The sequence below is a fragment of the Leucoraja erinacea genome, unplaced genomic scaffold, assembly GCF_028641065.1.
Source record: "Leucoraja erinacea ecotype New England unplaced genomic scaffold, Leri_hhj_1 Leri_558S, whole genome shotgun sequence".
Lineage (NCBI taxonomy): Eukaryota > Metazoa > Chordata > Chondrichthyes > Rajiformes > Rajidae > Leucoraja > Leucoraja erinaceus.
In genome coordinates, this window is record NW_026576463.1 from 50603 (window position 1) to 64127 (window position 13525).

Here is a 13525-nt window from a genome sequence, read left to right on the forward strand (position 1 = left end):
TGTGGAGTGTTATCTTTATAGCTGGCATGTTGCTGTGCCAGTTTGATTATGAAAATAGTCAATTATTCTTCTACCCTGTACTGCAGACACATTTGAATTTCACTGTACCTTAATTGGTACTTGTGACGATAAACTGACCTTTTAACATTGGGCCTAGAATTATTTTTCCAGGCCCTGTCCATCCAGCGTTTGATATTTTGGGGTGAATGTAGAATCTTCTTGCCTGTTGCTGTTTTTCCCTCTACAGTCACTCTACTTGTCTCTGGTTGGTGCCAAGGTCTTTGGAGATCTTCTAATGTCCCCAGTTTTCTATGGTTTGTGATAGATGGGCGTTGCCAACTTGTTGTTCCAAGTGCTGCTTGTGATAGAGGGTGTGATCAAGGATGTCAGGAGATTTCAATCATTAAAGTGATCTGTTTTTTTGTTATAACCAAGTCTATCTAATCTAGTCTTTGTGGAGATGGTATGAAGATAAGGGCCTTGTTTCGACCCTCTCATGGTTTCAATGGGGATAAATCTTTGACAAAGATTAACAATGTCTTTTCCTAATTGCTTTGTGGTCACTATCCTTGTATTTCAGGGTGCTGGAATGTTGAGTGGAAGTGCTGGAGGAACCCTGAAGGTCAGGCAGCATCTGTGGGGGAAATAGACAGATGGCATTTTGGGTTGGAAACCTACAGACTGGAGTAGCAGGAGAAAGATGGAGAGTGGAGGTGGGATGAAGCGTGGCATGTGGGGGTGGGTGGTTGGCAGATGGATGGAATAAGTGACAAAGGCCAGAGGTGAAAGTGATCAAACATGTTGGATAAGAAGGGTAGAGGTGTGGAAGATGAAGCCAGAGGGAGGTTTATGGGTGAATGGGACATGGGAGGGGATAAAAGGGAAATGTGGCATGGAGGTGGGGAATCAGCATACTGGTGATGGGAACCCCCTCTTTCCCTGCACCCTGGTGATGGGAACCCCCTCTTCCCCTGCACCCCACCCCCCCACCCTTGTGATGGGAACCCCCTCTTTCCCTGCACCCCCCATCCTGGTGATGGGGACCCCCTATTTCCCTGCACCCCCACCCTGGTGTGAACACTTCCCTCAACACCTTGGTCACTCTGCTCCTTCCCTCTCTATGCTCACCTCCTAAACCGGTCTCGTATTTCACTCTATCCCCTTCCACCTGTATCCCTCCCTCCAGCTTTACGTTTCACTTTTCTCATCTGTTGCACCTTTTGTCTCCTTGTCACCCCTAAGCAATGTCAGAACCCATCACCCTCTCCCCTGTATCCACTAATCACATAACATGCTTTTTCCTGCTCCAACCTCTTTCCCACTTACTCTGCCCGACTCCATCAGTCTGAAAGGGTCCCAACAGGAAATTGTAGCATTTGTCCATTCCCTTTGTGGTCGGGTAGATGGTGCCTGATCTGTCAAGTACCTCCAGTACTTTGTTTTCGACCAGGTTACATTCCCTGGTTAAAGTAATCCTAGTTGACTGCTGTTGCAGGGAAAGTAGTTTAATGTTCATGACATTTGATGTGTCATTACAAATTATCAATCCTGTCATTCATCCTACTGTAGTTTTGGAATTGGTCTAAATCTATATTGCTTTCCATTTTGATTATTTTGGCACAAGACAGTCAAGACTAGCAGAAGGTACACAAAATTGCTGGAGAAACTCAGCGGGTGCTGCAGCATCTATGGAGCGAAGGAAATAGGCGACGTTTCGGGCCGAAACCCTTCTTCAGACTGATGGGGGGTGGGGGGGGGGGGGGGGAGAAGGAAGGAAAAGGGGAGGAGGAGGAGCCCGAGGGCGGGTGGATAGGAGGGTGGGAGGAGACAGCTAGAGGGTTAAGGAAGGGGAGGAGACAGCAAGGGCTAGCAAAATTGGGAGAATTCAATGTTAATGCCATCCGGACGCAAGGTCCCCAGGCGGAATATGAGGTGCTGTTCCTCCAATTTCCGCTGTTGCTCACTCTGGCAATGGGGGAGACCCAGGACAGAGAGGTCGGATTGGGAATGGGAGGGGGAGTTGAAGTGCTGAGCCACCGGGAGGTCAGGTTGGTTATTGCGGACTGAGCGGAGGTGTTCGGCGAAACGATCGCCCAACCTACGCTAAGACTAGTCAAGACTAGCACTTCTGCGTCTAAGTCTGCACTGGTATCTGCTGAAGGCTGGGATTCTAATGGGAAGTGGTGGAAACTTTCCGACAGGATCCCAAAACATGAAACGGGCAATAGTCACAGAGAATGTTCCCTGGCTTGGCGAGAACTGGAAAGGCGCCCGCTGTCTGGGATGGGAGTTGACGCCATCTTAGAAGCATCAATCAAAACTGAAGCTGTGAAATGGTATAATCTTTTTTTTAAATCAAAACTTTTTAATTTAGTTTTCAGGACATAACAAAGTTCAAAGTTGTCCATTTGTTACAGACAGAGTGTACGAAAAGAATAAATAAAAAACAGCTTATGCAACAAGACTACAACAATCAAAGAAAAATTAGTTACCAAAAATAACCCCTCCCCAGTCAGTGCCAGTGAGCATATGCAAATATCAGCCCGTCACAACAATAATCCACGATAAATGAATGGGTAGACTGTTAAACTGTGCTTGATGATCAAGCATTTATAAAGTCTGGAATGCATTTAAAAAAGGTCCCCACGCTTTCTGAAACCTTCCATTTGAGTGTTGAAGTGAGTACCTAATTTTCTCGAGTTTTAGGCAGGACATAATATCTGTCAGCCATTGAGTATGAGTGGGCGGGGTAGGTTCCGTCCACCTGAGCAGGATTGTTCGCCGAGCCAGAAGAGAAGCAAAAGATATAGTGTGGCGTTTATCTGCAGTTAATCTAACCTCATCACCAGTGACCCCAAAAAGAGCGATTAGAGGCTTTGGTTCCAATTTGATATTTAACACCTGGGATAATGTATGAAAGACCTCTAGCCAGAACTTGTTAAGGCTGGGGCATGACCAATACATATGGATAAGAGAGGCTTCAGAAATGTTACATTTAACACAAAATGGACTAACCTCAGGGTAAAAAGTGGATCATTTGGCTTTTGAGATATGAGCCCTATGTACCACATTGAATTGAATCAGACAGGGACGAGCACATAGAGAGGTGGAATTAACCAGTTTAAGAATGGAACTCCATGTATCTTCCGAGAGAGAGGAGCCCAAGTCTTCCTCACATGTTGCCTTGAGCTTGTCAAATCTCAGAGAGATTTTTTGATTAAGTCTCTCTAAATCTCTGTCACTCCTCAAACCCCATCTAAACCACTCTAAACCGATCTAAACCCTTCTAAAACTATAAAACCCTGTAAAGCCCTCCAAACACCACTAAACCCCTAACTCCCCTCTAAACCACTCTGAACTACTCTAAACCCCTCTAAACCATTCCAAACCCCTCCAACTCCCTAGATCCCTAGAAACCAATCTAAAACCCTCTAACCACACCATCTAGCCATCTAAACACATCTAAAGCCCATACAAACCCCTCTGAACCAATCTAAACACCTCTAAACCCCTCAAAACCCCTACTGAACACTAAATCCCTCTAAACACCTCTAAACACGTGGAAATCCCTCTAACCCCCTCTAGCCCCCTCTAAACCACTCCAACACCCTGCTAAATCCCTCTAAACCTAACTAACCCCCCCTCCTTACTTCCTCTAACACCCTCTACCCACTTCTAAACCCCTCGAAACCCCATCCAAACGCCTCAAAACTCCTCTAAAAACATCTAACCCCTCTACACCACTCTAAACCCTTCTACACCCCTCCAAACCACTCTAAGCACCCCTAAAGCCCTATAAGGTACAATAAACACCTCTAAATCACTGTAAACCCATCTAAATCCCTCCAAACATCTCTAAACCCCTTAACACCTCCAAAGTACTCTAAACCCATCTAAACCGCTCAAAACCCATTGAAACCCCTCGAAACCCCTCTAATCCTCTCTCACCTCCAAACAATTCGAAGCACCTCTAAGCCCCAATAAACCCCTCGAAACCCCTTGAAATTTCCTCTAAACCCCTTGATACCCATCTAAAACCCTCTACCACCACTAAACCCCGTTTAACTCCCTCTAAACCCCTTTAAACCACTCCAAACCTCCTACAACTCCCTCTAAACACCTCTATACTCACCTAAACCCTCTAAATACCTCTATACACCTAAACCCTCTAAATACTTCTAAATCCCTCCAACCCTCGAGAACTCCTCGAAACGCATCTAAACACCTCTCAACCCCTTTAAATCCATCTAACCCACTAAAGCCCTCGAAATTCCCTCTAAACCCCTTCATACCCATCTAAAACCCTCTACCACAACTATACCTCTCTAAACACCTATATACCCCTCCAATCCAAATCACTCTAAACCCCTCTAAGGCCCTCTAAACATATCTAAAGCCTTCTGAACCCCTCAAAACCCCTCTAAAACCCTTGAAACTCTTCTAGCACTCTCCTCCAAACCCCTCAAAACCCTTCTAAACTCCTCTTAAACCCCTCTAAATCATACCTAAACTCATCTAAATCTCTTCGAACCCCTCTGATCCCCTCTAAACCCCTGTGAACCACCTTGAAACCGTCTAAACCCCTCTAAACACTTCCAAACCACTCTAAACCCATCGAAACCCCCCTAAACATCTGTAAACCACTCTAACCCCCTCTAAACCTCTCTAAACCCTCTAAACTCCTCTAAACCCATATGAATCCTTCTGAACATTAATAAACCCGTTTAACTCCCTCTAAACCCCTCTGAACACCTCTATACTCATCTAACCCCTCTAAACACCTCTAAATCCATCCAATCCCATCGAGAACTCCTCGAAACACATCTAAACACCTCTAAACCTCTCTAAATCAATCTAACCCACTAAACCCCTTGAAATTCCCTCTAAACCCCTTGATACCCATCTAAAACCCTCCACCATCACTATACCTCTCTAAACGCCTATATACCTCTCCAATCCAATCTAAATTACTAAACCCCTCTAAACGCCTCTATAGCCCTCTAAACATATCTAAAGCCCTCTGAACACCTCTATACTCATCAAACCCCTCTAAACACCTCTAAATCCATCCAATCCCATCGAGAACTCGAAACACATCTAAACACCTCTAAACCTCTCTAAATCAATCTAACCCACTAAACCCCTTGAAATTCCCTCTAAACCCCTTGATACCCATCTAAAATCTTAAAGAAACCTGGTCTTGATCCCTCCTCTCTCATTAACTACCGCCCAATCTCAAACCTCCCCTTTCTTTCAAAAACCCTGGAGAGTATCGTTGCGTCGCAACTTCATTCCCACTTCCTTGCGTATAACCTACTTGAACCCCTCCAATCTGGCTTTCGCCCCCTCCATAGCACAGAAACTGCTCTCCTCAAAGTCCTCAACGACCTCCTCACCTCTGCTGACAGTGGTTCCCTCAACATCCTCATCCTCCTCGACCTGAGCGCAGCCTTCGATATAGTGAACCATAACATCCTGCTCACCAGACTCAAAGACCTCGGCATTGAAGGCTCTGCACTCAGCTGGCTCCGTTCCTACCTTTCCAACAGATCCCACTTCATCTCTCTCCACAACCACACCTCTGCTACAGCCACAGTCACTCAAGGCGTTCCCCAAGGCTCTGTACTCGGCCCCCCCTCTTCATCATCTACATCCTCCCCCTTGGTCAGATACTCCGCCACTTCAATCTGGACTTCCACTGTTACGCCGATGACACCCAGATCTACCTTGGCACCAAATCCCCCCCCCCCCCCCCCCCCCCACCACCCCCCCCCCCCCCCCCCCCCCCCCCCATCTCCCATATCAACTCCTGTTTGTCAGCTATAAAAACCTGGATGCAACATAATTTCCTCAAACTCAACAGCAATAAGACAGAATTCCTCCTCATAAGCTCCAAAGCCACACTCAACAAAATCAATAACCCCACTCTCACCATCGACGGCACCACTGTCTCCCCCATCTCCCGAGGCCCGCAACCTTGGCGTGATCTTTGATTCCACCCTCTCCCTTGAGCCTCACATCCGCCGTGTCATTAAAACCTCCTTCTTTCATCTCCGCAACATTGCCAAACTCAGACCCTCTCTCACACCGCCCGCTGCTGAAAGACTCATTCATGCCTTCATCTCCTCCCGACAGGACTAATGCAACTCACTTCTCCTTGGCAGCAGCCCCACCTACATCAACTGAGTCCAACTGGTCCAGAACACAGCCGCCCGCCTCATCCCCCACACCAAATCCTGGCATCACATCACTCCAGTCCTCAAACAACTTCACTGGCTTCCCACCTCCCACCGGATCACCTACAAAATCCTGATCCTCACCTACAAAGCCCTCCACCATCTGGCCCCCCCATATCTCACTGACCTCCTCTCCCCCTACCAACCCTCACGGTCCCTCAGATCCACATCAGCTGGTCTCCTCTCCATCCACAAGTCCAACCTCCGCAGTTTTGGGGACAGAGCCTTCTCCAGGGCAGCTCCCAGGCTCTGGAACTCCCTCCCCCAACTGATCCGCAATTCCGTGTCCCTCACCATCTTCCAGTCCCGCCTCAAGACCCATCTCTTCACCTCTGCCTATCCTTAGCCCCACGTGCCGTCCCTTTTCATCTGTGCATTAATTGCCTCATACTGCGTTTTGTATTGAATTCTGTATTTACTTTGTGTACTTGTCATGTCTCTACTATTTATTTCATTCCCCTTACATGTTTTTCCTCTACCTGCTAAATTTTTGTAAGGTGTCCTTGAGACTCTTGAAAGGCGCCATAAATAAAATTTATTATTATTATTATTATAAAAACCCTCCACCACCACTATAACTCTCTAAACGCCTATATACCCCTCCAATCCAATCTAAATCACTAAATCCCTCTAAACGCCTCTAAGGCCCTCTAAACATATCTAAAGCCCTCTGAACCCACCAAAACCCCTCTAAAACCCTCAAAACTCCTCTAAACCCTTCTAACACTCTCTACTTTCCTCCAAACCCCACGAAACCCCTTGAAACCTCTCTAAACCCCTCTAAATCATTAGAAACCCCTCTAAATCATTCGAAACCCCTCTTCCAAATCACTCTAAACCCTTCTGTCCCTCGAAGCACCTCGGAACCCTTCAATATACACCTAAGCCCCTTTAAACATCTCTACACCACTCTAACCCCCTCCAACCCCCTCTAAACCACTCTAACCCCCTCTAGCCCCATGTAAATCCCTCTAAACCAGTCTAAACCCCTCATAACCCTTCGAAACCCATCTAAATCACTGTAGCTCATTCCCCCTCCAAACCCCTTCATAACCCCTCTAAACCCATCTTTTACACCACTCTAAAGACCTCTAATCCCCTCATAAACCCTTCTAAACCCCTTCTAAAGCTCTCTAAACACCTCTTAAAAACTCTCCAAACCACTATAAACACCTCTAAACCCTTATAAATCCCTCTAAAACTCTAAACCACTATAAACACCTCTAAACACCTCTAAACACCTCTAACCTCTCTAAACCTCAATCTGAAACCCCCTAACCCCCTCAAAATTCCCTCTAAACCCTTTGATACCCATCTAAAACCCTCCACCACCACTAGACATCTCTAAATGCCTATATACCTCTTAGATACTTAGGAGATAATATATATAAGCATCTGGATAAACAGGGTCTGATTAGGAACAGTCAACGTGGATTTGTGCCTGGAAGGTCATGTTTGACTAATCTTGAATTTTTAGAAGGGGTTACTAGGGGAATTGATGAGGGTAAAGCAGTGGATGTTGTCTATATGGACTTTAGTAAGGCCTTTGACAAGATTCATCATGGAAGGTTGGTTAAGAAGGTTGGGTATAAATGCAGGAGTAGCAAGATGGATTCAAAAGTGGCTGAATGGGAGATGCCAGAGAGCAATGGTGGATGGCTGTTTGTCAGGTTGGAGGCCAGTGACTAGTGGGGTGCCTCAGGGATCTGTGTTGGGTCCACTGTTGTTTGTCATGTACATCAATGACCTGGATGAAGGTGTGGTAAATTGGATTAGTAAGTATGCAGATGATACTAAGATAGGTGGTGTTGTGGATAATGAAGACGATTTCCAAAGTCCACAGAGAGATTTAGGCCATTTGGAAGAATGGGCTGAAAGATGGCAGATGGAGTTTAATGCTGATAAGTGTGAGGTGCTACATGTTGGCAGGACAAATCAAAATAGGACGTGCATGGTAAATGGTAGCGAATTGAGGAATGCAGTTGAACAGAGGGATCTAGGAATAACTGTGCATAGTTTACTGAAGGTGGAATCTCATGTAGATAGGGTGGTAAAGAAAGCTTTTGGTGTGCTAGCCTTTATAAATCTAGCATTGAGTATAGAAGTTGGGATGCAATGTTAAAATTGTACAAGGCATTGGTGAGACCAATTCTGGAGTATGGTGTACAATTTTGGTCGCCCAGTTATAGGAAGGATGTCAACAAAATAGAGAGAGTAGAGGAGATTTACTAGAATGTTGCCTGGGTTTCAGCAACTAGGTTACAGAGAAAGGTTGAATAAGTTAGGTCTTTATTCTCTGGAGCGCAGAAGGTTAAGGGGGGACTTGATAGATGTCTTTAAAATGATGAGAGGGATAGACAGAGTTGACGTGGACAAGTGTTTTTCCATTGAGAGTAGCGAAGATTCAAACAAGAGGACATGACTTCAGAATTAAGGGACAGAAGTTTAGGGGTAACATGAGGGGGGAACCTCTTTACTCAGAGGGTGGTAGCTGTGTGGAATGAGCTTCCAGTGGAATAGATCTCTACGTGGTGCGGCAGCTGTACAGCTGCGGACTGGAAGTGCCTTCAGAGAGTGGTGAGGACAGCGGAAAAAATAATTGGGACTTCTCTTCCTTCCATCATGGACATGGGGTACAAGCGCTGTCTGGTTAGAGCTAAGGGCATTACCAGAGCCCCCACACACCCACAATTTGGACTGTTCATACTGCTTAACTCTGGGAGGAGGTACCGCAGCATGAAGAGCAGGACAACCAGGTTCTGCAACAGCTTCATCCCCCAGGCCATAAGATTACTGAACAATCAAAAAAACCGAGGCTAGAACTTTTTAAATATCGACACTTTTTAAAAACTTTTTATATATATTTATTTTACAGAACCATGCGCATGAGGCATTTTTATGGACGCACCTAGAACTTTTAACTATTACCTGATTTTGGAGAGTAAAATGCAACGAAATTTCGTTCAAGGTGCACTGTGTCTAGGTGTATATCTGAATGACAATAAAGTTTTCAATCAATCATTCATTCATTCATTCATTCATTCATTCATTCAAAAGCTCGAGGCGCCTGCGAAAAATGCGAGACTGGTGAGAAAAGTACGTGCTTGCTACGAAATGAGCGAGCCTGGTACGAACAGTGCGATCCTGCTGCGGAAACTGCGAGACTGATGCGAAAGCTGCGTACCTCGTATGCAAACTATGAGCCCGGCGCATAAGCTGCGACCCTGGTGCAAAAATAGCAAGCCTCAGTAAATGGGGAATTAGGGGAGGGCACTAATAAATGGGGAATTAGGGAGCATTAAATGGTGAATCAGGAGAGGAGCTGTTCTTAAGTCTGGAGATTTGAGGAGTTTAGAAGACTTTACAAGGTGTTTGAGGTGGTTTAGACGAGGATAGATGGGTTTGTAGGGGGTTTCGGGTTTAGAGGGGGCTTAGAGGGGTTTAGTGGTGTTTAGAGGGGCTTAGAGATGTTTAGAGTGGTTTCGATGGGGTTAGACAATGTCCGAATGGTTTAGATGTGTTTAGAGTGGTTCAGATGGGGTTATAAGGTTTTGAAGGTTTCGAGGGATTTAGATTATTTTTGAGGGGTTTAGAAGGATTTTGAGGGATTTAGATGGCATAGAGGGGTTTAGAGGGGGCTTAGAGGGGTTTAGTGGGGTTTACATACGCTCAGAGGATTCGTGGGGTTTAAAGGGGTTTAGAGGGGATAGAGGGGTTTACAGGTATTTAGAGGGGATAGAGGTGTTTAGAGGGCGTCATAGTGTTTTAGAGTGGTTGATAGGGGTAGAACGGTTTGCGGGGGTTTAGAGGGGTTTAGAATAGTTTAGTGGTTTAGAGGGGCTAGATAGGTTTAAGAATTTTCAAATGTCATTAGAAACGGGAATACTCCACGAGGATTGGCGTACTGCGCATGTTGTTCCATTGTTTAAAAAGGGTTCTAAGAGTAAACCTAGCAATTATAGACCTGTTAGTTTGACTTCAGTGGTGGACAAATTAATGGAAAAGATACTTAGAGATAATATATAAAAGCATCTGGATAAACAGGGTCTGATTAGGATCAGTCAACATGGATTTGTTCCTGGAAGGTCATGTTTGACTAATCTTCTTGAATTTTTGAAGAGGTTACTAGGGAAATTGACGAAGGGTAAAGCAGTGGATGTTGTCTATATGGACTTCAGTAAGGCCTTTGACAAGGTTCCTCATGGAAGGTTGGTTAAGAAGGTTCAACTGTTGGGTACAAATGCAGGAGTAGCAAGATGGATTCAACAGTGGCTGAATGAGAGACGCCAGAGGGTAATGGTGGATGGTTGTTTGTCGGGTTGGAGGCAGGTGACTAGTGGGGTGCCTCAGAGATCTGTGTTGGGTCCTTTGTTGTTTGTCATGTACATCAATGATCTGGATAAGGTGTGGTAAATTGGATTAGTAAGTATGCAGATGATACCAAGATAGTGGATAATGAAGAGGATTTCCACGTCTACAGAGTGATTTAGGCCATTTGGAAGAATGGGCTGAAAGATGGCAGATGGAGTTTAATGCTGATAAATGTGAGGTGCTACACCTTGGCAGGACAAATCAAAATAGGACGTACATGGTAAATGGTAGGGAATTGAAAAAAACAGTTGAACAGAGGGATCTGGGAATAACCGTGCATAGAAAGTGGCGAGGATGAGAGGGTGGAGGTGTAAACTTCTCAACCTGCGGAGGAAGTACAACCGCTGCTGTGCCCGTTTTGCCAGAGATGTAATGTTTGTGGACCAGGTTAAGGTTTCCGTTATATGCACCCCCAGGAACTTGATGCTTTTCACCTGCTCCACTGCTGAGTTGTTGATGCAAAGTGGAGTGTGACTGGGCTGAATTTTCCTTCTGAAATCGACGACAATCTCGTTGGTTTTGTTCACATTTAGGAGAAGGTTGTTCCTGCTGCACCAGCTCACCAGCTGTTCCACCTCCTCTCTATATGCCTGGTCGTCGTTATTGCGGATGAGGCCCACTACTGTTGTCATCCGCGTATTTGATGATATGGTTAGTAGTGGACCTGGCGACACAGTCGCCAGCTTTTCGCAAAATCCACGCACTGTTCGCAACAGGCTCGCAGTTTTCGTGCAAGGCTCGCACTTTTCGAACCCCTGTAAACCCCTCTAAACACTTCTAAACCCCTCTCCCTCGGGACCCCTCTAAACCCCTATGGACAATTCTGAACCCCTCTGACCACCTCTAAACCCTCTAAAACACTATAACGCCCTCTAAACCCCTCTATCCCCTCTAAACATGTAAACCCCTCTATCCCCTCTAAACCCCTTTAAACCCCTCTAAGCCCTCTAAACCCCTCTAGCTCTCTAAACCACTCAAAACTAATCTAAATCCCTCGAAAATCCTCTAAACCCGTATAACCCCCTCTAACCCACCCGAAACACTTCTAAACCATTCGCACTAAAAGTTGCACTACTACTTATGTATGTACGCATATATATTTAAATTGTCCCCAAACCGTCTAAACCCCTCTAAGCCACGCCAAACCGCTCTAAATACCTCTAAACCCCTGAAACCCCACTGTAAACCCCATCCAAACCCCTCTAACCCACTCAAAGTCACGCTAAACCACTCGAAACACCTCTAAACATCTATAAACATATGTAAAACCCCTTAAACCCCTGTAAACCCATCTAAACACCTGAAAAAACCCTCTAAACCTCTCTACACCCGTCTAAACCCCTGAGAATTGCTGTAAACCCCTCTAAACTAAGCTGCACCCCTGTAAATACCCTCTAAACCACTTGAAACGCCTGCAAACCACTGTAAAACACTCTCGACCCCTGTAAACCCCCTGTGAACACAAGTAAGCGAATCTAAACCACTCTAAACACCTCTAAACAACTTAAAATCCCTCAAAATCCTCTAAACACCTCTGAACCCCTCGAAACCTACCTGAACAACTCTAAACACCTCTAAACCCATCCAAACCCCTCTAAACACATCTAACCCCTCGAAACCGCTCTGGACCCCTCAAACCCACTCGAAACTAACACATCTGAACCCCTCTGATCCCATCTGTAACCTCTGTGCACCCCTGTAAACCTCTGTAAACCACTCAAAACCCCTCAAACCCTCTCCAAACCCTTCTCAACACTTGTAAATCCCTCTAAACCCATCTAAAGCATTTAAACCTCTGTAAACCCCTCTAAATCCCAATCTAAACACCTCCAAACATCTCTGAACCCCTATAACCATATAACCATATAACAATTACAGCACGGAAACAGGCCATCTCGACCCTTCTAGTCCGTGCCGAACACGTATTCTCCCCTAGTCCCATATACCTGCGCTCAGACCATAACCCTCCATTCCTTTCCCGTCCATATAACTATCCAATTCATTTTTAAATGATAAAACTGGAAGCTCATTCCACACAGCCACCACTCTCTGAGTAAAGAAGTTTTCCCTCATGTTACCCTTAAACTTCTGTCCCTTAATTCTCAAGTCATGTCCCCTCGTTTGAATCTTCCCTATTCTCAGTGGGAAAAGCTTGTCCACGTCAACTCTGTCTATCCCTCTCATCATTTTAAAGACCCCCCTTAACCTTCTGCGCTCCAAAGAATAAAGCCCTAACTTGTTCAAACTTTTTCTGTAACTTAGTTGCTGAAACCTAGACAACATTCCAGTAAATCTCCTCTGTACTCTCTCTAGTTTGTTGACATCCTTCCTATAATTAGGCGACCAAAATTGTACACCAAGTGTACAGTTTAAGTGTACAAGTATGAGTGTAAATCCCTCGAAACTAACACATCTGAACCCCTCTGATCCCCTCTGTAACCTATCTGAACTATTCTAAACCCGTCTAAACCCCTCGTAACCCCCAGAAACCCATCTTAACAACTATAAACCCGTCTAACACTCTCTAAACACCTCTGCACCCCACTACAGCCCAGAACTATTCTGAACACCTTTGACCACCTCTAATCACCTCTAAACCCCGATAAACCCCTGTAAACCTCTCTGAACCCCTCTGTACCTCTCTAATTCTCTGATTTACTCTGAACCCTACACCCCTCTAAAACCCACTAAACCCCTATGAACCACTCTGAACGGGTCTAAACACATCTATATCCCTCTGGACCCGTCCAAAACCCATCTATATCCCTTTAAACCACTCTAAACCCCTTGGGGCGCCTCTGAACACTTCTACAACACAGTAAACCAATGTAAACCCTTCTGAACCCCTCTAAAACCCTCTAAACGTCTCTAAACACCTCTGAACCCCTCTGAAATCCTCCAAACCCCCCTAAACCGCA